Raw genomic sequence first — 26434 nt, 5'->3', positions numbered from 1 at the left:
CTCTCAAAGAGATTTCCTAGATTAGTTAAAAGCGCCTTTGCAGGTCTGAATCTTCCATTTTGCTTCAGAGTCAATAGCTGTCTCGGAAGACTGGGAGAGATTTATGGTGCTTCTGAATTTGGAAGGGACTCTTATCTATCCCTCAGGACTAGTTTGTACAGTGTTATCTTTCAAGCTGTACAGTACTTAGAAGCATCCTGCTATTTAATGTATCTGGTTGGGTGGAAGAGGGACCAAAGAGAACAGAGTAGGACTAAACCAAGGTTGCAGCCTCAAGGACAAGCTGATTTGATAGCAACTTCTCCCTTTGGACAAATAACTGTACACAATTGGCCCTTCACATGGCATCAGATTTTGTTGTGCCAATTGCTTTGAATTTTGAAAATGTAAGTATTTACGCAAAGAGCTGACATAGTTCAGAACAGCTGAACCTATCCTCCTCTTAGAATTGATGAGCTACTGTGTGATCATAATAGCTTTCCTGTATTCAGCTAGGAATAAACGTGTGTGTGGTGACCTATCAGTATTTTCACCTTCAGTTTGTGGATGTATTACAGACTATAGGACACAGATTTTTCTCAGGTCAGCTTTCCTATAGTTTGTAAGGGTTTCATATACAATATATTGTTCTATTAAAATACCAAGATGTATTAAAATATTGAGAATTTACTGTAATTTAAAAATATATTAAGCAGACTCTTCCTTCAGAGGGATTATTTTTTCCAAGTATATTTAGCTCACTTAAATTTTTGGGTTGTGTTTTCAGTTATCTAGTTCAGGTCTAGGCAGGCCAGACAACTTTTTTCAAGTACACTGATATCTTCCAAAATGTTCTTACTGGCTGTTGCTCAGTGTCATTAATCACATTCCATTGCCTTCCAGCCTTATCTTGAAATGGGACATTAACTCTTCAATCCCCCAAATCAAAATCGCCTAAAACTTGACTTTCTGAGCCAGTGTGTACAGCAATTACTAGCAACAAAATAAAAATAATTCTTTTTTTTTTTTTAAAGGTTCTTGGGGCTGGGGTTGTGGTTCAGTGGTAGAGTACTCACCTAGCATGTGCAAGGCCTTGGGTTCCATCCTCAGCACCACAAAAAATTAAGAAAAATAAAAGTATGTGTCCAACTACAACTAAAAAAATAAATATTAAAAAAACATGGTTCTGGGTATTGAACCCAGGTTCTTGTGTATGCTAAGCACAAGCTTTGTTACTAGAATAAATCGATCCTCTATCTCTCACCCTGTACAAGACTCAATTCAAAGTGGATCAAGGACCTAGGCATTAGACTAGAGACTCTGTGCCTACTAGAAGAAAAATTAATCCCAACTTTCCACCCTGTCAATTTAAGAACCAGCTTCCTCAAGAAGACTGTTCAAGCCAAGAAGTAAAATCAAGAATCAATAAATGAGACGGTATCAAAGTAAAAAGCTTCTTCACCACAAAGGAAACAAGAATGTGAACAGATGAGGCTGGGGATGTGGCTCAAGCGGTAGTGTGCTCGCCTGGCATGCGTGCGGCCTGGGTTCGATCCTCAGCACCACATACAAACAAAGATGTTGTGTCCGCGAAAACTAGAAAATAAATATTAAAAAATTCTCTCTCTCTCTCTCTCTAAAAAAAAAAAAAAAATGTGAACAGAGAGCCTACAGAATGGGAGAAAATCTTTACCACCAGCTACTCAGAGCATTATTCTCCAGGATAGACAAAGAACTCAAAAAACTTAACACCAAAAAAACCAAATAATCCAATCAATAAATGGGCTAAGGAACTGGCACTTCACGAAAGAAATATGAATGGTCAACAAATATGAAAAAAATTGTTCAACATCTCTAGCAATTGGAGAAATGCAAATCAAAACTACACTGATCTTCTATCTCACCCTAGTCAGAATGGCATTATCAAGAATACAAGTAAAAATGTTTGTGAGGATGTGGGGGAAAATCTTGACTCATAGATTGCTGGTGGGACTGCAAATTGGTACAACCACTCTGGAAAGCAGTATGGAGATTCCTCAGAAAACTTGGAATGGAACCACCATTGACCTAGTTATCCCACTCCTCAGTTTTTTCCCAAAGGACTTAAAATCAGCATACTACAATGGCACAGCCACTTCATGTTTATAGCAGCTCAATTCACATAGCTAAACTATGGAACCAACCTATGTGCCCTCACAAAGGAATATTACTCAGCCATAAAGAAGAATGAAATAATGACATTTGCCAGTAAATGGATGGGACTGTAGACTATCATGCTAAGTGAAATAAGCCAGTCCCCCCAAACCAAAGGCAGAATGTTTTTTGATATGTGGTTGCTAACCCACAACAAGAGAGGGAAAGATTAGAAGTTCACTGGAAAAAGGGAAATGAAGGGAAGGGAGTGAGGAATAGGAATAGTGTTCTTAAATAATGTTCTTAAATTAGAAAAGAACAGATTTCAATCATCAGCAATAAAAAGTCTCAAACTTCATGTCTTCCTTTCCTGTGACTGCTAGATATCCCTGCAGTTGGAGGTGATTCCTCTTTCCTTCCCTCTCAGCAGGAGCATGTCTTGCCTCCATTCAGTAGAATGAATTGGATATATATTTTTTATCCTTATATATGAATATGTGACCAGTGTAACTCCACATCATATACAACCACAATAATGGGATTCCCACCTGGAAGAAGTTATACATATTCTGTGCATGTATTATATGTCAAAATATACTCTACTGTCATGTATATCTAGAAAAAACAAATTAAAAAAATGTGTAACTAATGTGATCCTGCAATCTGTACACGTGGTAAAAATGGGAGTTCATAACCCACTTGAATCAAATGTATGAAATATGATATGTCAAGAGCATTGTAATGTTTTGCGCAACCAATAAAAAAAAACTACTGAACTATAACCCCATCCCACTAATAACTTTTTTAAATTATTTAGCCATTTAGGTGGAATAAGAGTACCCCTTTTCCAATGACTAAGCCCTGTTAACAGTTTTACTCTTGAATAGTTTTGTTAGTATCCCATTTGTTAACTGATTTGATCAAATTCCAGATTTGAAATTAGTCATCATTTGATAAATCAAATTAAGCCTCTTAATCAAATTCTATAATTAAGTGCAATCTGGTCCAAATCCTCATTTAAGGGCTCACCTACCAAAATGCTTTCAAAATGCTCAATACCAGAAATTTTAGGTATTCAGTCTCCCCTCTGTTCAGCTCCTTACCTGAGGTCCCCCTGACCCTTTGGGGAGCTTATTCTATTTAAAAAAATTTTATTTTATTTTTAAAAAATAACTTATTCTAGTTAAAAATTTTTAGCTGGGGACTCCATCTGGTAAAGGTAACTAGACAGTTGACAGATATCAGATAACATGTTAGTAGGCTAAATGGTTAGTAAATAGCCTTGAATATAAATTAATAATTTGGGGCTATTTATATTAGCTTTCCCAAAGTTGTATTCTTAAAGTTGAGCTTTATGAACTGTTACTGATTGTAGTCCAACAAGCGTAAGCAAAGCCTCTGCGTCCACTGAGTTGGATTCAAGTTCCAGGTCACACTGACCTGACAATGTGGACATTCTTAAGTCACCATCACCCAAAATGAGTCTTAAGTCCATATAGATGTGACCCATTACTGGAGGCTAGGAAGGTGCACATGCGTGTACACACACAAGAATGCATGTGTACACACATACACACACACACACACACCCTTAAAGGTCTTAGACCACAGTCATTTGTATTTTCACTGTTCTTAAATTAATAAAGAACAGAGATTTCAATCATTAGCAATAAAAAGTCTCAAACTTCATGGCTTCCTGTGACTGCTAGATATCCCTGCAGTCAGAGGTGATTCCTCTTTCCTTCCCTCTCAGCAGGAGCATGTCTTGCCTCCTGTGTGCCAAGCAGGACCTTGCATGAAAGCAGGTCCCTGTTTCCAGCACTGCTCATGCACTTGCTGGCTTCTGAACCCTGGCACCAATCAACGTGGCATTTTGCTGTCAGCCTTCCCATGGGGCTATGTACTCAGGGAGATGAAGAAGCCCGAATGTTTTTCCAGTGGCACTGGTTTGTCCTGGGGATCACAGGTGTTGCTGAAGCCTCTGGGGAAGGAAGGGAGGAGGAGAAGAAAACACATTTATACAAAATTTGTTCTTTCAATAAATTTTCCAGCCCAAGTGGGTGCAGTAGCACATGCCTGTAATCCTAGCTACTAGAGAGGCTGAGGCAGGAGGATGGCAAGTTTAAGGTCAGGTTGGACAACCTAAGACCCTGAATCAAAATTTTAAAAATGATAGGGAACGTAGCTCAGGGGTAGAGGGTTTGCCTAGCACCCTCCAGGCCCTAAAAGGTTTGATGCCTGGCACCACAGAAAAAAAGTGGGGGCTGTTTCCAGCCCTCCTTTAATCTTACAGGATGAGGGTCTCTTTTGCTATATAAACTGCTTTTAGAGCTTTTGTTGCTCTGTTGTGGGAATTTACAGGGAATGTAGAGAGGGCATAAGGACAGTATAATTTAGGTCATCCAAGGAGTACCTAAAACCTGATTAAATTGATTTGTAACTGATGATTTTTGTTTTTAGTTTCCATAAAGTGCTTCCCTTGGAGTACAAAGAAGCTAATATTCTGTATCTCATCACTTGCTTCTCTTCTGAGGCTCTGTGTGATGGGTCACTGATCTAGTATTGTGGAAGATGGATACAAGGACAAATAAGGCCTGGTCCTGCCCTGGAAGAAGGTTAAAGTTGGTGGGAACAAGAAATAAATGAATCCTTAGACATCTGAGCTGCTTAGAAGCATGAGGGTGTCGAGAAAACACAACAGGGAAAGGATAGTGTCTTTAATACATGGTGCTGGGAAAACTAGATATCCACATGCAAAAGAATAAAATGGGATTCCTATATATAAAAATTAACTTGAAGTGGATTTTGGCTATAAGAACAGAAATTAGAAAATTCCTAGAGGAAATCATGGGAAAGTTCCTGGACAGGGGTCTTGGCAATGAATTTTTAGCACAGGCACCAGAAGCAAAATTAAACAAGGAAGACTGCATCAAACTTAAAAGTTCTGTGTATATGCTCATACAACTCAATAGCAAAAAAGAAAAACATAAAAACAACCAGATTTAAAAATGGAAAAAGACCTGAATGGACGTTTCTTATGACATACAAATGGCCAATAGTATATGAAAAGGTGCTTAAGATCATTAAGCATCACAGAAATGGAAATAAAAGCCACATGAGTTCTCACCTCACACCTGTTAAGGTGACTATTATGAGAGAAAGTGTTGGCAAAGATCTGGAAAAATATCCCTTGCATACTGTTGGTGGGAATAAAACTGGTATAGTCACTATGGAAACCAGTATGGTTTCTCAAAAAATTAAAAATAGAACTACCATATGATCCACCATTCCCACTTCTGGGTCTATCTCCAAAGAGAATGAAATCAGTATGTTGAAGATGTATTTGCACCTTTATGTTCACTGCAGTGTTATTCATATGGACATTTCAGATAAGATATAAAATCTGCATTAGCGTCCATCAGCCAATAATGGATGAAGGTATGGAATCAAATGGACAGATGACAAAAAACTGTCATGCGGAAAATTTGTGTACACACACACACACACACACACACGCACAGGAATACTATTCTGCTGTTAGGAAAAAAGAAATCTTGCCATTTGGGACAACATGGATGAACCTGCAGGACATTATATTAACTGAAATAAGCTAGACACAGAAAGGGAAATACTTGTATGATCTCATATGTGGAAATTAAAGTCAAAACCACAGAAGCAGAGAATAGAATGGCAGTTGCTATGGACTGGGGCATGGGAGAAAGGGAAATTTAAAAACGGAAAAAGAGGAGTTAGTCAAAGAATGCCAAATTTCAGTTATAAGAGGAATATGTTCCGAAGATCTATTGTAGGATAGTGACTATAGTTATAATATTGTAGTGTTCACATGAAATTTGACAAGAGAGTAGCTTACCTCCCCCCACCCCAAGTGTACATGCATGCACACATAGGGTAACTGATGATGGACATGTTAATTTGATGGGCGTAACCTATAGATTATATATATAATCTCAGATCATCATGTTGTACATCGTGAATTGTTCAACTTATATTTGCCAATTATACCTCAATAAGTTTGGGGAAAAATATTTAAAAAAATCAAAGTTGCATTAAAAATCAGTGACAACAAACCAATATTTCCTTTAAAAATGATTCCCCACCTTCCTCCAACAAAAGCTTCCTTACCATACAGACCACCAATGAAAGCCCATCTCTGAGTGAGGACTGGGTGTTTGCAGTGAGACAGACTTCGGTTTATAGTAGAAATCTTTTCAGGGTTTTACTTTATGCCCTTCCTTGAGCAATCTATTTCATGGTTTTTTTGTTTGTTTGTTTTGTTTTGTTCCTTTGTATCTAAATTATAAAATGGCAATGGAACCCCACATGATACTGTGTTTGTGAGGTCTCTGGGTTCTGCAGGGTGCTCCTCTGGGTGTGTGGTACTTTGATCATTGGTGTCCAGATCAAATCCCACATGCCCATAGCCGTCGTTTTTGGCAGTGATTTCCTGCAGATTAGCCCTAAGAGCCAGATTTCTTCATGGAGGAAAACTGCTACTGTCATGAGAAATGTTTGATGAAACATGTTTTTTAGTACATTTACCTAAGTCCTTATCAAGTTGAGTCCCCAGATAAGAATTGCTGGCTAACAGCCTGACTGAGGTGGAACAAACCTTTTTCCAAGTTCCCAGAAATATCATTTATGTCTGGGCAAACCATGTTTTTGTTTTTCTTTTCCCATTTAATCCACAGGAAACTTGTGGGTTGGGTCTTCTGATAGTCATCAGTTGTTAAAAGTCGTGCATTTCCACATACCCTCTTGTGCAAAGCATGTCTGGAAAAGGCTGGAACTTGAAGTCACTTTTTTAAAAAAATCACTCTTTAAAATTTAGTGTTTTGAGCAGCTTTCTGCCTTGCCATGTTTTTCTAAAACAACTCTATAGAAGAGATTTACTCAAGTGTTTGGAATAAAACAAATGGAAAGAAGTTTCAAGCCTTCTCAGGTAAAAATGGACCTATGAGGGCTAGGGCTGTGGCTCAATGACAGAGGACTTGCTTCACATGTGTGAGGCACTGGGTTCGATCCTCAGCACCACACAAAAATAAAACAAATAAAGATAAATGTGTGTGTGTGTGTGTATTTATATTTATTTATTTAAAATATACCCATGCTTTGAGATGATCAGTCCCAGAGTGTGTTGGCTTGGGGTCATGCTGTATCCTGGGCAAGTGGCCCTCTATCTAGACCGCTCCTGTCTCCCACCACTCAGCTCATCTCCCAGGTTTAACTGCTTCCCACCATCCCAAATGATCATTGCTTCAGAAACTTCCTGGCATTCCCGTCACTCTCTGGACCTCCCTCTAACTTCTTGCATGCCAGGTGTTTGGGTTTCTCCATCTCTTCACTGCCAGCTTATTCCTCTTGCTCTTCTGTGCAGCTGTTTTTGTCTTTCCATCCTCACTTGACAGCATTCCTTATTCCCAGCCAGCAAGGGGGATGGTCAACAGAGAATGAACAGCTCAAAACACTGTTCCTTCCACACTGCTGTCCTGAGATGCCTGGAATCCTGAAGTGTGAGGTAGAGATGGTGCCTTAGGTCTTCCTGCCAAGTCCACCCAGAGGCAGGTGATAGAGGAAGGCAGAGCCTGCAGTGTCCATTCCCTCCCCTTCTCCCTACACAGCAACGCCCCCTTTGGTGTGCCCAGGGCCACTCAGGCTGGGGAGTGGAAGCCCTCACCTTCAACTTCCACTTCCTAACTCCCAGCCACAGTCTTACTCCAAGCCATACGTGCTTTGTGGGGAGAAGCTCCTTTCCCTGTCTATCCCTGGTAATATATCAAGATATTCAGGGAGGCCTAGACGCCGACTTCTTCTCCCAGAGGTGATCGTTGTTGTGGCTGAGGAACTTTTTGTCGGTGATGAACAGTACTCTAGGTTTGTCCTCTGTCCTGGTTGCTCCTGTTAAAAAGTTGTCTCTTGGAGTCTAATTTCGGTTATGTAAACATCACTTGTACAGGTTTTGTTGTTGGGATTTCCAGGGAGGATGTAGGTAGATGTGTGAGAGCTGTGTACTTGTTTAAGCACAAATATATCCCATCCCACAATGATGGCTTTGCTTTTCTCCCCAATTTTCAGCAATAGTGGTAATTGGTCCTTAGGAATTTGGGGCCAAATAGGACTGGGCCAAATGTTGGCAGAATTTATTTAGTTACTTAAATCAAGCCTTTACAAAGCCTTCATTTATGTATAGCCCTCTGTTAAACAAAAATTGAGGAAATAATTAAAACAATCTGTCTCAAGGATGATTTAGAATATTTACACCAAGAATAATACCTTTATTTTATTTTTATGCGGTGCTGAGGATCGAATCCAGCACCCCACACACGCCAGGCAAGCTTTCGACCGCTGAGCCACAACCGCAGCTCCTACATCAAGAATAATAAGCATAACTTTATTGGCATAGTGCTTCATAGTATGGGAAGTACTTCCAAAAAAAAAAAAAAATACAGTTACTTGTTTCATTTCCTCATTAATCTTAGAGAATATATTTTTGTCATTTTACTGATGAGGAGTGGAAACTAGGAGCACTTCACTCCTGACTTGTAAAGTCAGAAAGCCAGAGGACAGAACTATGGCTTGGGCTCTAGCCTGCTGGTCCCTGGCCTGTCTTGGCCTCCACGTCTTGCTCTGGCCCTTTCTGCCTCCCAGGTTCAGTTGTTCCCTTCAGTAGTTGATTGCCTTTGGATCCTTTTCTGAACTTTCGTTTCTATCTTGACTGCTTCCCATTTTGATATTCTCAACTCTAGACCCTGAGTAACTCCTGTTAGGAGCCTCACAGCATGAGAGTTTGTTTCTTTCTACTCACAGATGTGTGTATTCTTATGTATCTAAAATCAGGAAGCATCCTGTGTCCCCCCCTGGAAGTCCATGGCTCAGGCATTTCACCTCTGCTGGTCTCTTGAAGTTCTGCGAGACTGGCACCTGTGTGGAGATGCTGCCTGAGGGCATGTGGACCACACAGGTGGTGTGGATTCAGAATGGTCAGGTATCCAGGGAGATGCCCTCCCCCCTCACCCAGTTCCCAGGTTGAAACACGGGTTTCCTTGTCATTCTTGATCGCAGGATAGTTGATTCTTTGTGACCTTTTGGTGCCCCAGCTTCATATGGGGCTTCCCTGTTCAGTTTCCTGCCTTAGAAGTTGTTGCTTTCTCAGTAACACATAAAATAACATACATCTCATGACTTCTCAGATTTGATGAGATGCAGTGTCATGATAGCTGTCCCTGACTGTTCATGGGGTCTCCTGTCTAGTACACTCTGGCTACAGGGAAACAGGCAGGTGTTCCTGAGACGTGTCTTGCTCATCTGCTAAGACAAAAGCCAGAAGGGATCCACACTCACTGGCCCTCCCCCTAGCCTCTGTAGCAGATGCCTCGCTTGATTTCTTGCTGGTTGCACACGTGCAACAGAAATACAATGTTAATAAATATTTCTACATGTAATGGAGAAACAAGCCATGAAAATAGTCATTTGCCATCTGCTTAGATGAGTTACCAGGAAAAATGATGACATTTTCTGATTCAGTAACTTAACTATTCTCATGCCTCCTGTTGAGGTACATCTATACAAACAAATTGTAAATATCCAAGCACATGTCCTGAGAGAAGGACATTGGTTTCTGAGGCACATATGAATAACAGATGATAACTGATTCTCTTCTCCCTTCGAAGACCCCAAATATCTCAGTTACATAGCTTCATAGTTGTAGCCCATAGAGGAAATGTGTTAGAGATAATACCACCTCCTGTGCCCATCCATGTAAAGAGAACCAGTCTAACAAAAGGGAGAGGAGAAGTGGGCAGGCGGACTCCCAGTCAGTGACTTGGGAGAGGACAATGTTTTACGGAGCTGGCAATAATAGCTTATTTGCCGAGGGCCTTTTATGTATCAGGCACTTTACTAGGCACTTTGTATATATTTATATGTTTGTATATATTAGCTTCTTTACTGATGAAATCTGAGTGCTCATTTTAAGAACAAAGGGAATAATGATAAGAATGAAGGGCTGAGGTTGTGGCTCAGTGGTAGAGCGCTTGCCTATCACATGCGAGGCCCTGGGTTCCATCCTCAGCACCACATAAAAATAAAAATAAATAAATAAAGTAAAAGTATTGTATCCAACTACAACTTAAAAAAAAGAGAGAAGAGAAGAAAATGAAAGACTTGATTCAGGTAGAAGATGAGAGGCTATAGGAAGCTTAGTCAAAGTCTGTTGAAGATTAACAGAGGCAAAATGAGGGTATTACTGGTTGGTAAGGAGGAGAAATATGTTGGTATAAACCATTCTAGGAATGATATATATCTTTTTTGTTATTTCTGTTCAGTGTTAGTGTTTTGAAAGAGTATGAATTTATAAGTTGGCAGTAGACTAAGTATGTAGTGCATTCTATGCCCAGCAAACAGAATTGTCTATCCAAGTTTATGGGACCCACAAAGAAATGAAATGCTGTGAAGACTCATCAGCACCCTGGGATTTGTGGAGCTTCTCCCCTAGGCAGCCTTAACCAGAGAATTTTATGGTCCCTATCATATTCCACCTCAAGATACAAGACTTCCTCTTCTGAGGACCACCAGCTCTACACCCTTGGATCCCACACGAGGCTCTTTGTTGGTGTCTCCAGCCCAGACCTCCCTTCTAAGTCTTACTCTGTACTCCAGCCTGGAACACTCCTAAGGGTTTCTTTGCTTCTTCCTTCTTTGGGCAAGTCATTCTTCTCATTTCATCCAGAGAATTAATTTCTAAAAGGTAACCCAATCCCATGGCTTCTGAGCCCCAGTATCTTTCCTATTGCTTTCAGAATGAAATGCGAACTCCTCAGCTGGGCATGGAAAGCCCTTAGTCATCCAGCCCTTGTCTGTTTAATTTCCCACAGCTCTGTGCACACACCCCATCCTGTGGTCTCTGCATCTGCTCCTGTCCTCTTTGAAGACTGTGCTTCCTCCCCTCCAGGGCCAACTTACTCATGTTTAAGACTCACTTCAGGGGTGGTGTCTCTCATGACCTTTGCCTACACCCCATTTATCTACTGCACCTGTGTGGTTCTGCCACTCTCAGCTCGCACCAATAGGGCAACTACCTAATGCATAGTGAAATTACATTGTCACAACTTCCCCAGCATAGCTCTGTATTCCAGGATTACAGAGGCCATGGTATTAATCCCTGTCTCCTTAGGGTGAACACCATACCTACCCCTTAACAGTCACTTATGATTTTGAACGCCAAGGAAGTAACGTTTAATCCTCAATGTAAGGTACTGGTGAAGCCTAGAAAGTAGCAATGCACCGATGATGTCAGAATTCATGTTTCCACTTAATATCAGGAATTGGCAGGCAGCATTTCCAGGCTTTCTTGGCCAAAAGTACTACTGAAACCCCATTCTCCTAGATTTTGATCTTTGGATGATACATCCTGGGCATGTAATTATTTGTCTTCATAATTAGATTTTACCTTGGGGCTCTAAGAGAAGAGGTTAAAGGAATCAATGGTTTAGTAATTGTATTGTAAAAAGGAAAGTTGAATGGAAACTATTTTAAAAACTGGTTAGAAAAGATAATTATTGGAAGCATGGGGAAGATAATTACTTATTGTATTAACTGGTACAGATGGAGGTTTCATGCAAAATAAAGCAGCTTATAATTTTTTTTTTAAATAGTTTCTTTCATAAGCAGGTTTAGCAACCTTCAGGGCACAAGGCAAGGCCTTCATCCAAGAGGATGAAGTTCTAAAAGCCTCTGTAACCACGACTTTGCCTCTCTGAGTGGGGAGAAGGCTCATTTCCATCCCAGTGAATTACTCTGAGGATTTCTAATTGACTGTCACTAGGAGAGTTCCTTATCACAGCACAATGCAAGAATGGGGTTTTTGCAAGGTAAAAAAACATAGGCAATGAGGCTGTTTCCCTCCTCTTATGAGGTTCTGTCCCATTTTGTTCCCAATCTTGACTTTTTTTTTTTTTTCAGTGTTCCATGAGAAGATTGTGGAATAAAACTTTCTATGGACCGTTGATAAATAAACTTTTTTCCCAGCCAGTCCTTTTCACAAGACTCCCACTTAATAAAGTCTCTGCCATAGAACAAAATCCAGATTCCTGAACCTGGCCTTCAGGACCTCAGGAACTCATTCTGACTCATCTTTCTAGTCTTCTCGTTTAGATATGTTTTAAATGCAAATAAAATTACCAGAAAACCTTGCATCAAATTGTTTTACACAATAAGGAAAATTAAATTTTTTTTCATAACTTTAGAGAGCAGCTTTTGAGGTTAGTTGATTCAGTGGTTAGTTCAAAGTTTAATTGATTGACCAGAGGCCCAGGTTCTTCCTGCACCCGACTCTACCCCTCTCCGTGTGCTGATACTGTGTCTCTAGGCAGAGCCAGTCTGAGAATGTGTGTGCAGATTACCAGGAATGGCACACAGTCTGGCATTATGCATTTCTCTTAGAAGCCAAAAAAACTTTGCCCAGAAGCACCTCAGGGAATGCTTCCTTACAGCTCATTGACCAGAATTGAGTCAGTCGCATGTCCTTTCCTAAACCAGTCACTGGCCACGGAGTAGGTTACCTTGGTAGTCAACATGGAGGGTGGAGTGTCAGCCCTCAGGACTTCAGGGCTTCTTCATGTGTTCCTCCTCTTACCCCACCCCAGCCTCTTCATGGTGACCTTACACAACCTTGTGCCTGACTATCACCAAGCCTCCCCAGATCCTGAGCAGCCCTAAGTCCTCAAAATCCCTTTGCTCCATGGCTCTTCCCTGGCCTGCTCCTGATGTCTCTAGGCACCTGTCTGAAGGTCACAGCTCTGCAGTGGTGTGGAAGGTCCTTCAGGGCATGTCTCTGCTTCTCTGTGTTCTATAGCATACTCTTCAGAGGACCACAAACCCTGACTTTATTCATGAAAACCCTTTCTCCAAAGTGTTATTCAGACTAATATAACCTACAGAAGGAAATGCTCTTATATCCTGTTCACAATAAACCTCCCTGAGATCAGGCTAGTACTTAAAATAAGGATCCCTTTCCATTTCCAGACAAGGAATTCTATATGAATGGAGTAAGAAAAAGTAAATGTGACATTCCCAATTTATTAGTATTCTTTTTTATTCACCCACATTCCTTTTTATCCCTTTATAAAAAATCATGAACTTGGGCTGGAGTTGTGGCTCGGTGGTACAGCACTTGCCTAGCACCTGTGGGCACTGGGTTTACTTCTCAACACCATGTCAAAACAAAAAAGGTATACAAAAATTCATGAGCTCCATTTCTGTGCAGGACATATAGGCTTTAGATTTTACTTCATTTATTCCCCTGATATTTTCCAATAAGTCATTATACATCAGAATTATTAGGAAGTTTTAAAAAAATACATCAATGCCAGCCTGATTTTGAGACTCAGTTGGTCTCAGGAAGGCCTTGTCTATTTGTGTGTGTGATCTTGGTTTTTTTTGTTTGTTTTTTGTGTTGGTGGTACCGGTGATCCAACCCCAGGCCGCACACATGCCAGGCAAGCACTTTACCACCGAGCCACATCCCCAGGCCCAGTCTGTTTGCTTGAAAGTACCCCAGCCATTCCAGTGGGCAGCCAGGGTGAGAGCCATGCTCCTAGATTCCAGAGGCAAAACCCTTCTTGTGTAAAATTTTCAGAGTAATTTCTCTTCTATCAGGATTCGTGTCTAAGCTGTTGCCATTGGGTACATTTCTCATTTGTACCTCTGACTATGCAGGGTATGTATGATTTCTTGTGAGTTTGGTGGTTAAGTTCCGTCTTCCCTTTCCCCTATCTAGTTGTAAACACCCCTTGATTTCTTGGCTCTCTACAGCACTCAGGGCTATGCTAAGGAAGCCCCCACTGTCCCCGTCAACAGATCAGTTATTGCCTGGACCCGGAATGTCACTTGTCATTGGGAAGCCTAGGAGGCATGCTACTCAGAACATCCTTAACCTTCTTTCAGGCCTGGAAAGCTGACCTCTTTCAGAGCCCTGTACCATGCTGCTTCAGAGATGGCCTCCCTCCTCTGGATCTCTGTTCAGACCTTTGCACTCTGAGGAATATTTTATATAGTGCTTCATTTTGTTCACCTAAATGCCCCCACCCCCACTGCCTTTTGACAAGTTCAACTTTATTCCACTTCTCCAGCAACTCCTCCATTTCAGCTGTGTCAGGAAAACATTTCTGAGTTCACTGGGAGAGTTGTCCTTCTTTCAACTCTGTTCTTTTTCAAGTTTGAGATCCTCCGTCTTCTGTTTGCTTCAGACCCAACCAGATATTCTCATTATCTATTCACAGTCAGGATGTGAAAACTTTTGTGTGAGCCTTTGTTGAATGCTCCTTGTTTTCTGGCCTTTCACCATCTGTGGCAGTACTTGTTTAGTAATTAGAGGGCAGGGCAGTACTTACTGGCCCATTTTTGCATGGTTCAGCATTTGCTTGGTTATGACTGATGATGACTGGAGCCTGGTGTTGTAAGTTGTTCTTTGCAGCATGTGTTCTTACCCTTGAGCACATACCAGGGTCACTAATGTTCTTATTTAAATGGTTTGCTGGGTCCTACCCTCAAAGATCTCTGATACAGCAAATCTGGGTGAGGCCTGGGGATGTGTGTGAAGAAGTTCTCTGGTCATGATAATGCTGCTGAACTTGGGGACCACCCTTGGAGAAGCACAGTCCTATTGGATCAGGAAATGACCAAGAAATGAGTGCTTATTTTTCAGGTTAAATATTTAAAACTGTTTTAAATAGTTTCAGATACCTAATAGTAGGTACTCAGAACGTTTCATGTGAGACCCTCCAATATATCATAGATTTTAAAAGGAACTCTTAAATAGGGACAGGTGGGAAATTGCCTTAAGCAGGAAATTGCCTTAACCATGATTGAGTCAGTGACTCACTGATAAGAGACCTGGTTCTTATTGGCATTCCATACTGCCATCTACTGTGTATTTGTGTGTCCTCAGACTGGCTCTTCATGGTGGCAAAATGGCTGCAAAATTGCGAAGCATCACATCCATGGACATGCTACTCACTATCCCAGCTTATGTTGTATCAGTAACTCTTGGGGATACTGAAATGGAAGATCCAAAAATTCTTATAAAAGATAACCATTAAGATATGAGCAAAGCAGTCATTGAGGGACAAGTTGACTTAGCTATGTGCACTCTGTGATTAGTGGTAGATTAAGACATTGCTCATCCAAGAAGTGTACTGTTGTGGTTCTTTCTCCACCCACTCCGTAATTATTAAAGCTTTGCATCAGTTTCTTAAACGTCTTAATACATTCAGGGTATATCATAGAATCTTCCAGTTCCAAGGATTCTGTTGACAGGCTAGTAATATGAAGACTGGTGCCAGTCCCCTGTCACTGCCTGAAATTCTGTGGTCAGTCCAACATGACAACATGAAACTGCAGATGGTCTCATCATCTGAGTCAGAGGCTAATTGCAAACAGGACTCAGCCAAGTGGAAATAGGCAGTGAGTTTGCTGACTCAGGTGCTGTGCTCCTGCTCCTGCTGTGTGTCTGTCCCATCGTGCCCAGAGAGCCTGCTGGGCAGAAGTCTGCCTTGAGCTGGTTAAGCACTGCTTTCTCCTCTTCTGCACCTCTCTTAAGGTTTTGCTCACTTGGTCATCATCTTGCCTTCCAAGATCTGTAGCTCCTCCCCCTCTGCTATGTCAGGATATTCTATTTTTATTCAGAATAAGCACATAAATGGTCTCTGATAAATCTTCATTCCCTAAGCATTGGGGCTAAAATGACATTGTTGGCACCAAATGTGTGGCGTGTCCCAAATGTGTCTTGTTAGAGGTAGAATATTTGGGAAAGAGTGCGTTAGTTCTTTACTCCCAGGTTCTGGGCAAACTTTGAGTTATCCGTTATTTTGAAGTGGATCAACTTTGTTGTCTTCCATAAACTTGTTAAATTTGACTTCTGTTGAAGAAGTACGTGGTACCTCATAATTCCCTTCTATGGATTCCCCCCATCCTCAAATCAGTGTCAGTATTGAAATTTTCTCTTCTGACTCCTCCAGAGTGATCTTCTCTCTGCCATCCATTTCACTGTGTCAGTCATCAATTACCCTTCAGTGGTATTGTTGTTACAGTAGCCCAGACTAAGAGATCTTGCTTAGAGCCTGAAGCACAAGAAGGCAGAAGGGCGTGGCACTGTTCAGGAAACCATGCAAGATCAATCTGCATATGGGACAAAGTGGGCTCTTGACACACCGATTACTGTAGGCAAGGTGTCTGTTTAAGGGAAATAGTGTGGAATTTAATCCTAAGTAGAATGACAGTTGTAAAGAAACTTGTTAAGTAAAACAAAAAGTATTTAGTATCAGATTTGTGGGGAAAAGTATGTTTTAAAGAGTGTTTTTATGGGGTCCCTGTAGGAATGTAAATCTTACATTGAGATGTAGTCTTTTATGTATTATGTATTTCATTTAGTTTTAAAATACACAAAATTAATAGTCAAATGCATTTGTGGAGACTTAGGTTAAAGGAGTAAAGTGCCTCTAGAGTACTGGTTCCCTCATGAACTGATCACCCCCAAAGGCCCTGCCATACCATCACCCTGGGTTTTGTTGCAACATATGGGGGGTGTGGGGAGGGACCAACATTCAGACTTGAGCAGTCTTCAGATCTCATTGTGCACAGCTTCTTTTTAGGGTAGCTCCAGATCTGAGGGACTTAAGAGCCCTCCTCCCAACCCTATGCCTTTAGGAAACTGAGGACTCCTGGCTCCTCAGCTTTGCCCTAACTCTTCTGGCAGGGGAAACTCCTTTTGTGTGTGTGTGTGTGTGCGTGGGGTGGGACACAATCAGATTTTAAAATAACTGCCTGTGATATGATGAAATTAGAAAAGGAAGCGCTAAATTTTGATGTCAGTTTTTAATAGATGTTGACCTCAGAGCCATATTGTAACCCCAACCAACTTTCCATTTACCACCAATGTTACTTCAAGCCAGAGATCTGTAGGCCTGTGTTTGGAAGAACCCTGTGATGGTGAGAAATTCAGCTGAAAGAGACAATGATCCCTGTGGAAGTGATAATTAATGCAATTAGATGTGTACAGCATGTTTAGAGGGAGTCTGGGCAGGTGTGCATATGCCATCTTTGTCAGATAAACAAATGAAAGTCTTTCACCTAATTGTTGTTTCCTGCATTAGAATCTTCCTCATCAGAGGTTTGCTTTGGTCGTGGGAAGCCAGGTCAAGCATCCATCTTGGTAGTCCTCACTCTTTCCTAGTGTCTTATATAGCCTTCCCAAGATATGGCTTGTTTTGTTAAATGACTAATAAGACCATCTCCACCACCACAACACATAAATGGAACTGCTTGCAAAGTCCAGGATAGTCTACCAAGCTTTGGAATTCCAAGGCAAAGGCCCTGCACTGAATTTATCAGAGGCCTCCTCAAGTTCTGACCTCAGGGATGCTCGGCTGGGCCTTGGTTGTTGGAGGCCCCAAAGTGCTTTCTCTCATACATCTTGTTCTCTTGCCTTTTCTTCTAATACCTTTCATCATGCCTTAATCTTCTCCTACCAGCTGACCCTGATCTTAATGTCAACACTGTTCAGACTTTTTTAAAAAATAATAGTTTCATTGAAGTATAATTCATAAAGCATGCTGTTTAACCAGTGTACAATTTAGTGGTGGCTGGTTAGTAGATTCACAGAATTATGCAAAGCCATCACAAACAGTATTAGAACATTTTCATCACTCCAAAAGGAAAACCCATCCTCACCAGCTGTCATAAGCCATTTCCTCCTACCCTCCCATCTCCCCTCCACCCTGAGCAGCCATTAATCTACTTTCTGTCACCACAAGTATGCTTTGTTTTTATTGGGGAATTGATGCCCATAATCTGGAAGGTTGAACTCAGATGAGCTGTTGGCTCATCTCTGAGTGGGTTAAACCACTAATTTTTACGCAGCACTTACTGGATTTTTACCTCTCTCCTAATTGTGTCTTTGGACTTGTTACCTCTGTAGCATAATAATGTGAAAGGCCCTGGAACAAACAGGTCCACAGAAAACTTGACAGTTAAGTCACCATATTTGTTATAAAGATAGTGGGGTATTTATATATGTACCTAGGAAATCTCACCATCCTGTACATCCACAAGACTGGGGTCCTAATTAGACTAAAATATATTCCATGTGTGTATAATTACGTCAAAATAGATTCTACTGCTATGTGTAACTAAAAAGAACCAATAAAGAAAAATAGTGGAAGGGAATAGCCTTTCTTTTTGAGGGTCACACAGACAGAACCATTTCCTTGTCCTCCCTAACCTTAAAAAAAGACTGTTTTCATAGTAGCTTTTCTAAATTGATTTACACTTAAGCAAATAAAAAAATGGAAAGATGAGAGCAGAGCTTAGCTGGCAAGACTGGTGTTTTTTTTTTTTTTGTTTTGTTTTGTTTTTTTTTTTTTTTTTTTTTTTTTTTAATGTGTGTGTTTGTGACTGAATAAATTTATTGGTTTTTTTTTTTCCTACTTTACAGTTTTATGTTAGGTTTGTTGGAATCTTTTTGTAAACAAAACAGAGTAAAGCCTATTTGGAAACATAAAAATAGCCCAGGCAAGGTCACTTTTAAGTGCCTGGTTAAATCACAACTTGAACAGATCTTATGCTTTAAAACAAAAGTTAAAAGAAATTTTATTATAGATCCACAAAAGATACTTGTATGCATTTTCAAAATGAAAGTTTTGAACTAAGAATATGCTGAGAGGGGGTGGGAATGACATTTCTCTATCTCCATCTCTCTTTGAAATACCACACAGATGTTGTTGGGCATGTGTGTACCTGCATTTTCTGATGAGAAGGTCCAGAACTTTCATAAGCTTTTCAAAATCACTGCTTGCAAATATCTTGAAGTGTATCTTACAATACTTATTATTTGAAGGTCTGCTTTTTACTATTTATAACTTTCAATATTAACTCTTTAAATATTTCTTCTGCAGAATAAGATACTCTTTTTTTGTGATATAGTTTTGTTTATTGTTCCCTCAAAATATTGGTGCAAACTTGGAAGGGCCTTCTCCCATAAAAATTTGGTTTAAAAGCAAATAAGTTTTAAACAAATGATCTAGACTTTTCTTTGGTTTGTTTTGCATGTGGGAACAGCAAGGTCTCTTGCAGTGTGGGTGTGTCATTACTTGGAGTCATGTTGATTATCGGAGTTGCTCTGTGGTAATGCCACTCCTTTTCACCTCTGTAACAGACGGACCTGAAATAGACTTGACCCTGGTGTTTTTCAGACCCTGGTCTGAAGAACCTATATTATCTTCTGGGAAGGCAGCTAAACAGAGCACAGATTTTTTTTTTCTTTTCTTTTTTTTTTTGGGGGGGGGGGGGTAGTTCTGGGAATTGAACCCCAGGGGCACTTACCCACTGAGCCATATCACCAGCCCTTTTTTGTATTTTATTTTGAGATAGGGTCTCACTGAGTTGCTTAGGGCCTTGCTAAGTTGCTGAGGCTGGCTTTGAACTCATAATCCTCCTGCCAGAGCACAGATTTTTAAATCAATATGGTCACTAAGATTTCAATCAAGATGATAAGTATCTATGACTTGAGATTGTGTTCTATTCCTTTGAAAAGAATCATCAATTTCCATTAACATTGGTAAAAAGGAATTGAGTTCTACTCTGAAATATTTGAAGTTTGAGAACTAGACCTTAGGCTAATAATCAGTGAAATAAAGAATTCACATTTTTAAGAAATGAAATATCTAATGATTAAAAAAATGATATATATGCATTGATATGTACAACGAAAACAAGGTAAATAGTTCAGAAATTGTTTCTATGATTGATCCAAAAAATAAAAGATTTAAATGCTCACATATGTGGGGCAGGGGTCTAGGCTATGTCCAGATTGTGGCGTGTCTGAGCCCCACAGAGCTCACAGTTCAGCCAGAGCCGATCCCTATGGAGGTTATTGCACCACCTTAGTTTTCTATGAGTTTTTCTAAGTTCTTTAGGATACCTATTGACAGTCATGTCGACCTGTGGAAAACATGATTATGACCAGGCACAAGGAGATAAAAGGAAAAACATACTTAAAAAACAATTAAAAATAGACTATATTTTTTCATCAGGAATAAGTTGTTCTCGATAGCCAAACTTTCCATTGGCACAATGTTTGGCCCTCTAATTATATCTTTTCTATTCCTGTCACTTTAATAATTTTGTTGTTAAGTTTCTGAAACTGTGTACTTAGACTTTCTTAAATAATATATTGAATATGATCTGATCTCTAGTGCACTAGGTCTATCAATCTTGGTAATGAATTGGGCTGTAATAAGTGTCTCGAGGAACTGTACAGATTACAGAGCTCTGTGCCCAAAAGTGCTTCTTTGAAACTATTTAAAATCAATTCCCTTATTACAGTAATTTGCTTTTGAGATGCTGTGCCTTTCCGAAGCCATGGCCTTGTAATCTGACCAAGGCTAGTGGGGGTGGAGGGACACAACCAAAGTTAAAATAGAACTGTAGGTAAACTGGTCATGAGTGTAGACTTCTGTGTAAGTTAAATTCTTAGATATTTTATTTTCTTAGTTGATTATATTCTGTTCTCATTAGTGTTTCAGATCCATGGCTAGATAGCTAAGTTCTGGATAAGTCAGTTTGTTATTATATAGAAATGTGTTACATTATTTCTGGACATTGTAAATTGCTATATTGTTTTATTACATATAAGAAATAAACAAACAGAAATTTAAATTTAAAACTATCACTTTATGCCTCTTTGGTTTCTTTCTGTGCTTTTCCATGACATATAAACAAGCCATTATAGCCATCTTTGGCATTGGTTGAATCCCAAAGTAGTGAAAAGTATTGAAAACTAGTACAGTTTTTTTAGTGTCTGTACTCTTTCATTTTAAAAGTATATATTTAATTCCATCTTTCTCCAAAAAAAAAAAAAAATACAGTTTGTCCCAAGGGAGTAGCCTCAAGGAGACATCTCTCAAGAGTTGTGTGCATTTAGGGTGTCAGAGGAGGGGAGGCACTGAGAGAGAATTGTTGGGAGCCTGCTTCTCACCACAACCCCATGAGGTGTGCCAAGCTATGTTTTTACCCGTTGACTTGGAACAGCAAATATGACTTTATCCCCAGCACTACCACCACCACCATCCCCAAAAAACAAAACAGAAGATCAGATTCTGAAGTACTAAACAACCCTAGTTCTTGTTCTGGCCCACACTTACATATGCCAGAGATATGAAATATTAGCCCTAATCTAAGAGCCCTTGAATGGATAGTTTGGGGAAAGCGTTCCATAGAGATGTGGAAGTCTAAGGAAATTGTAAAGAAGATGGAAGGATATAGCTGATCCAGGACTTACAATCCTCTACTTACTTTCACGTGTGTGTGTATTTAGTTTTAGATGAACACAATACTTTTATTCCATTTATTTATTTTATTATTATTATTATTATTATTATTATTATTATTAGTGGTGCTAAGAATTGAACACAGTGCCTCACGTGTTAGGCAAATGCTCTACCACTGAGCTACATCCCCAGCCCTAAAATTCAACTCCCTCTGGGTACCCTTCTATCTTAAAGCTGTATTAACTATAGAGTAGTAGATCCTTTGTTTCTTTTATCTTTCTGCAATAGGATCATCTCAACACCATTTCTTTTAAATGGAGATATATATATATATATATATATATATATAAAATCAAGATTTGCCTTTTCTGGGTCATAAAGTAAGACAAAAAGAAATGTGCAATTCCTTTTCTTATGGAGTATGTCCATCCATTCAAAATACAATTGTACTAGAAAAACTTAAAGCCCAGTGGTGAAAAGCAATACAGTAGGATCAAAAGTACAGTAAAAAAATGCTGTCTCAATCACATGCCAAGTGGAGCAACCTCACTTTCCAGTTCTTTATCTGTTTCAGGGGGAGAAGAATCTCACAAAGCTGTGTTGAAGCTTCACTAAGGTAGTACATGTGAAAACATTGCAAAAAGTTGTAAAGCTGAGGACGTGTCTGTTGTCATGTTTGGTTCAAAATAGAAGCTGGGAGGACATATCCTGACACCATGTAGAAATTACAGGCGACTCTGTGGTTAAGGTGGGGAAACCTGTGGATGCAATTCCCAGGAGAAAGTGCACTTGCATTCACAGGAGCCTCCCATTCCAGAAGTCATGTTGTTTGTTACATTTAATTGATGATGACCCTGGGAGCAGCACAGCTTCTTGACATTGATAACCTAAAGCCCCCTGCAGTGTGTTTTTATTGTATCTCATTAGTAAAAATGTGTTGAGTCTCATTATATAGGGATCCATAGACATGCCTGCTTTACAGTTGCTTTCTTGTCTTTTTAGCAATCTGCAATTATTTCTACTTATTGTTAGTCCCCTCCCTCTTCATTAAAAAAATAATAAAATTCTTTAAAAGTAAAGAAATTACTGACCCAATTTGCCTGGGACAGTCCTACTTTATACCTTTTATCCTGGTATCCCATTTATTTTGCATTTTATTTATTTTTTAAAATATTTTTTTAGTTATACATGGGCACAATATCTTTATTTTGTTTATTTATTTTTATGTGGTACTGAGGATCGAACTCAGGGTCTCACACATGTGAGGTGGGCGCTCGAGCCACAACCCCAGCCCTGCATTTTAATAGTCTAAAAACATTTCTGATTTGAACCTTAAGTTACCTGGTCATACTGGCTCGAAGCATAGAAAAAAAATTAAATGAGGAGCCAGCAAACTACTGGAATTGTAAAGATCTGTGATAACTGACCTTAACCAGTGAACTAACTCACAAAGTATGGATTTGCTTCAGTATCATGGAATGCAACTTGCAGATTTAAGTCAGTAGTGTCTGATTATAGCTACACATCACAGAAGGTTTCCTAATGAGCTGTTAAGACTAAAGCATGTGTTTGTTCACTCTGGCACAGAACAGCAGCTTTGACACTTTGAACAGTTTTCACTATAGCACGGCTTGTTGGAGCTTGAAGACTGACATTCCTCCTGAAAACCCATCAAGGTTTTCATTCCGTGGGAGCACATGCATGAAGATGGTATTGATCCCATTTTGAACCATCATTCACCCATGTCAGCCAACCAAGGAGGTGTAAAACAGGTCTGTTACCTCCTCCCTGCAACTCCCCTGGTATGAGCCAAGGGGAGGGGAGGGGGCTGGCTTCTGCATGCCCCTTCCGGTGTAAGAAAGAGAAAATTCTGCAGCCCTGTATTTTCATAGCAAAGGGGAAGGTGACGTTTTGTGTGACTGCTTGCAATTCCCAATATTATAGAATGAAACTGTCCCTTCCTGCCAGCATTAATATGAAATTTGTATAAAGGCCAAAGGGATACTAAACTATTTTTTTTATATGCACTCCCAGCTTTTTCTGGGGAAAAAAGTTCAAGGCAAGTTATGCTTAGTTAAAATCAAATGCATAACTCTGCCTTTCTCTGTTGACAGCTATATTGGAGTTTAGGGTTGGTCTCTGTGCTTAGGAGTCCCAAAGAAATGTGAATAAAGAAAAATCAATGGGATGGGACATTTTTAGTGCTTTCTGCATTTTACTCTCCAACAAGGGAACAGTAGTGAAAAATCTTTGTTAAAACAGTGCTTCTCACCTTTTAATATGAAATACAGATTCTGACTTAGTCTGGGATAGGGGCCTAAAATTCTGGTTTCCATCTAGATCTAGGGGATGCCTGTGTTGTGGGACCCCCACTCGCAAACCCCCAAGCCTGTGCCACACAACTTGAGTAGCATATTGTCAGGAAAAGTGTGCTTGAACTGGCTCCAACTCTGGATGTCACTGTTGCACCATAGGCCACTTAAGAGTGGCACACCTGGGACCCCCGACTGTCAGGAACAGCTGTGTGTTAGAGGCTAGAGAACCTCCCGGACAACTAGGACTCAAATATTGTTCCCAGTCTCTAAAAATCTTAAGGTATCCCCAGCAGAGGCCTGGTGTTCTCACTGTGAAAACTACTAGAACCCGAATTCCAGTAACTGGCTCCTTTGTATCTAATAGGGCCAGGAGGAAAGGGACGCAGGGGAAGGGAAGAGGCCAGAGACTAAGAAGATAGATAGCCAGTGAGAGGAGAGGAAAGTTCCATTCCCCCTGCTTCCCTCAGTGGTAAAAAGTTACATGCCAACCTCTCTCTGCACCTCTAAATAAGGCACTGGGTTCACTACTAATTACTTTATGTGACTGTGTTCTGGCTGTTTAACCTGCTATTTCACAAAATGTCCTCATCTGCAAAAGGAAGAATTTGGATTTCAATTGTGAAAGCATGCAACTAAGTTATAACCATACAATGCAGTAGAGAGTGTGTGTCTATGTGTGTGTGTCCCCTGTTTTACTACTTGTTCTTTGCCTTTAAAACAAAAACCCTTTTTGTGGCTTCAAATTTTCTAAAAATTTGTATTTTTATATAATCCCTATTTGGTTTTATTTATATCTGCTTCCATGATACTAATTTAAGACTCTGACCTTGCAGTGGCAGCAGTAGCTAAAAATTTCTTCTGTGGTTTACCAGCTCTTCCCCTAAGCAGCTGCTTATTTGGGTGGGCAGAGTGAGCCCCAAGCATTGGGTACACCCTCTGTTAAGAGGATGGAGGAGTGCTTATCATAGAAGGTACCTTGAAGTCAACTTTGTTCCCAATTGTGTTTTCTGAAAACATACTCTTCAGTCCTAGGACAGAAGTCTCTGTTCTAATTGTTCCATTTCAAGCCCCTTATAATGCAGTGAGCAGTGAAGCATTCTCCATTAAGTCAAGGATTTCTGGTTCTTAAACTTGTTGTCCATGAATGATGTTCATAGAACATAGAGGAGTTGAGTTTTTTTAACATAAATTGCTCTGAGTCAAGGATGAAGAATAAACATAGAGTCCCATGTTGAATAGCCAACATTAAACCCAAACTTCAGTTCATTAATTATACATAGAAATTTTGATTGTTTTGAAGGATGTGTTTACTGTATTCAAAGCAACAGACTTAGAAATAGAGGCCTGGGGCTGGGGTTGTGGCTCAGAGGTAGAGCACTCACCTAGCATGCATGAGACACTGGATTCAATCCTCAGCACCACATAAAAATAAAATAAAGGTATTGTTTCCACCTATAGCTAAAAAAATATATAAATATATGTATTTATTTATTTTTATATTTTTATATATGATATTAAAAAAAAAAAAGGCCTGTTTCATTGTCCCTCCTGTGAGGTTTTTGGTGAGGGTATAAATTGGTGCCTCCTTTCTAGAGGGCAGTCCAACATTGTACATATTGTTTGATATGTATAAGCTCCATCTTTTTATCTCACAAACCTACTTCTTGGAATTTACTTAAAAGAAATTACTGGACAAGTACACGAAGCTATATTGAAAAGTATATTCAGTAGAGTGCTACAGTGTGAAAATATTGGTAATAATCTAAATATTCAGTAATAAAAGAAGGTAAGATATAATACAGAACAAATATGAAAGAAAATGCCATGCAACCAGTAAGACAAATAATTACTATCTTCAAAAGATGGCTGTGATACAATGTTAAAGTTATATGGTAACATTTTAAAATAAACGTTTATATAAGCACAAGAAAGAATTGGAAACCTGAACACTTTTTTTTCTTTCTGCACTGGGGATGGAACCCAGGGCTTCACACGTGTTAGGCAAGTGCTCTACTACTGAGCTACACCCCCAAATGCTAATAGTAGTGGAATTATAGTTGATTTTTTAAAAACTTTTTAAAATATGCTTTTGTTTATTGCTAAATTTTTACTAGTATTGCTTTGAGTGGGAAGAGAATACTTAATTTGGGAGAGGCAGAATAAAGCAGCCTCTTGGGGAGCTGAATTAAAAGAGAAATAGAGCCCCAGTCATTTCAGTGTCCCTGGCATTGACTGAGAGAAACTCTGTCTAGTGACCTCTGTACCAGAGGAGCTTCTGAGAGGCAAGCCCTGAATCCTGCTGACCCATGCACAGCATCCCATATGGTCTTACTTTATTAGGCAACATCGACCCAAGGGAGCTTTGCATTCCCCTTTGGGCCCAGGATTTAGAAGAACACACTCATAGAATATCAGTCAGGTCTGGAAGTGTCATTAGAGCTGTTCAGTCCAGCCAAGAAGAATCTGAGGCCCCAAGCATTTAACTTCCCAGAGTCTTAAAGGTGGGTTGAGTCCAAGTTGAGCTGAAAATGTGGTTCTCAGCACCTGTGCTATGTAATGCTGCCACTACTATCTCCAAGTTCTGCTTTGGGGTCAGTGTGTGTCTGTCTGTCTGTCTGTCTGTCTGTCTCTCTCTCTCTCTCTCTCTCTCTCTCTCTTTTTCCCCTA

General features: G+C 39.9%; 1 protein-coding gene across 3 annotated transcripts in view; it reads left to right on the top strand.

Moving 5' to 3' along the window:
- Kank1 (KN motif and ankyrin repeat domains 1) overlaps positions 1–26434 on the top strand; it is a 198353-nt gene that overhangs the window by 100462 nt on the left and 71457 nt on the right. The window contains exon 1 of one of the 3 annotated variants that reach the window (XM_048806855.1): positions 26192–26268. The exons of the other annotated variants lie outside the window; for them this stretch is intronic. The gene's annotated coding sequence lies outside the window, so the exon portion shown is untranslated. Of the gene's footprint in view, positions 1–26191; positions 26269–26434 lie in introns of those variants that run through there. 3 annotated transcript variants of the gene reach the window in all.

The sequence above is a fragment of the Marmota marmota genome, unplaced genomic scaffold, assembly GCF_001458135.2.
Source record: "Marmota marmota marmota unplaced genomic scaffold, marMar, whole genome shotgun sequence".
Classification (NCBI taxonomy): Eukaryota; Metazoa; Chordata; class Mammalia; order Rodentia; family Sciuridae; genus Marmota; species Marmota marmota.
This window is presented reverse-complemented; position numbering and strand designations above follow the sequence as displayed.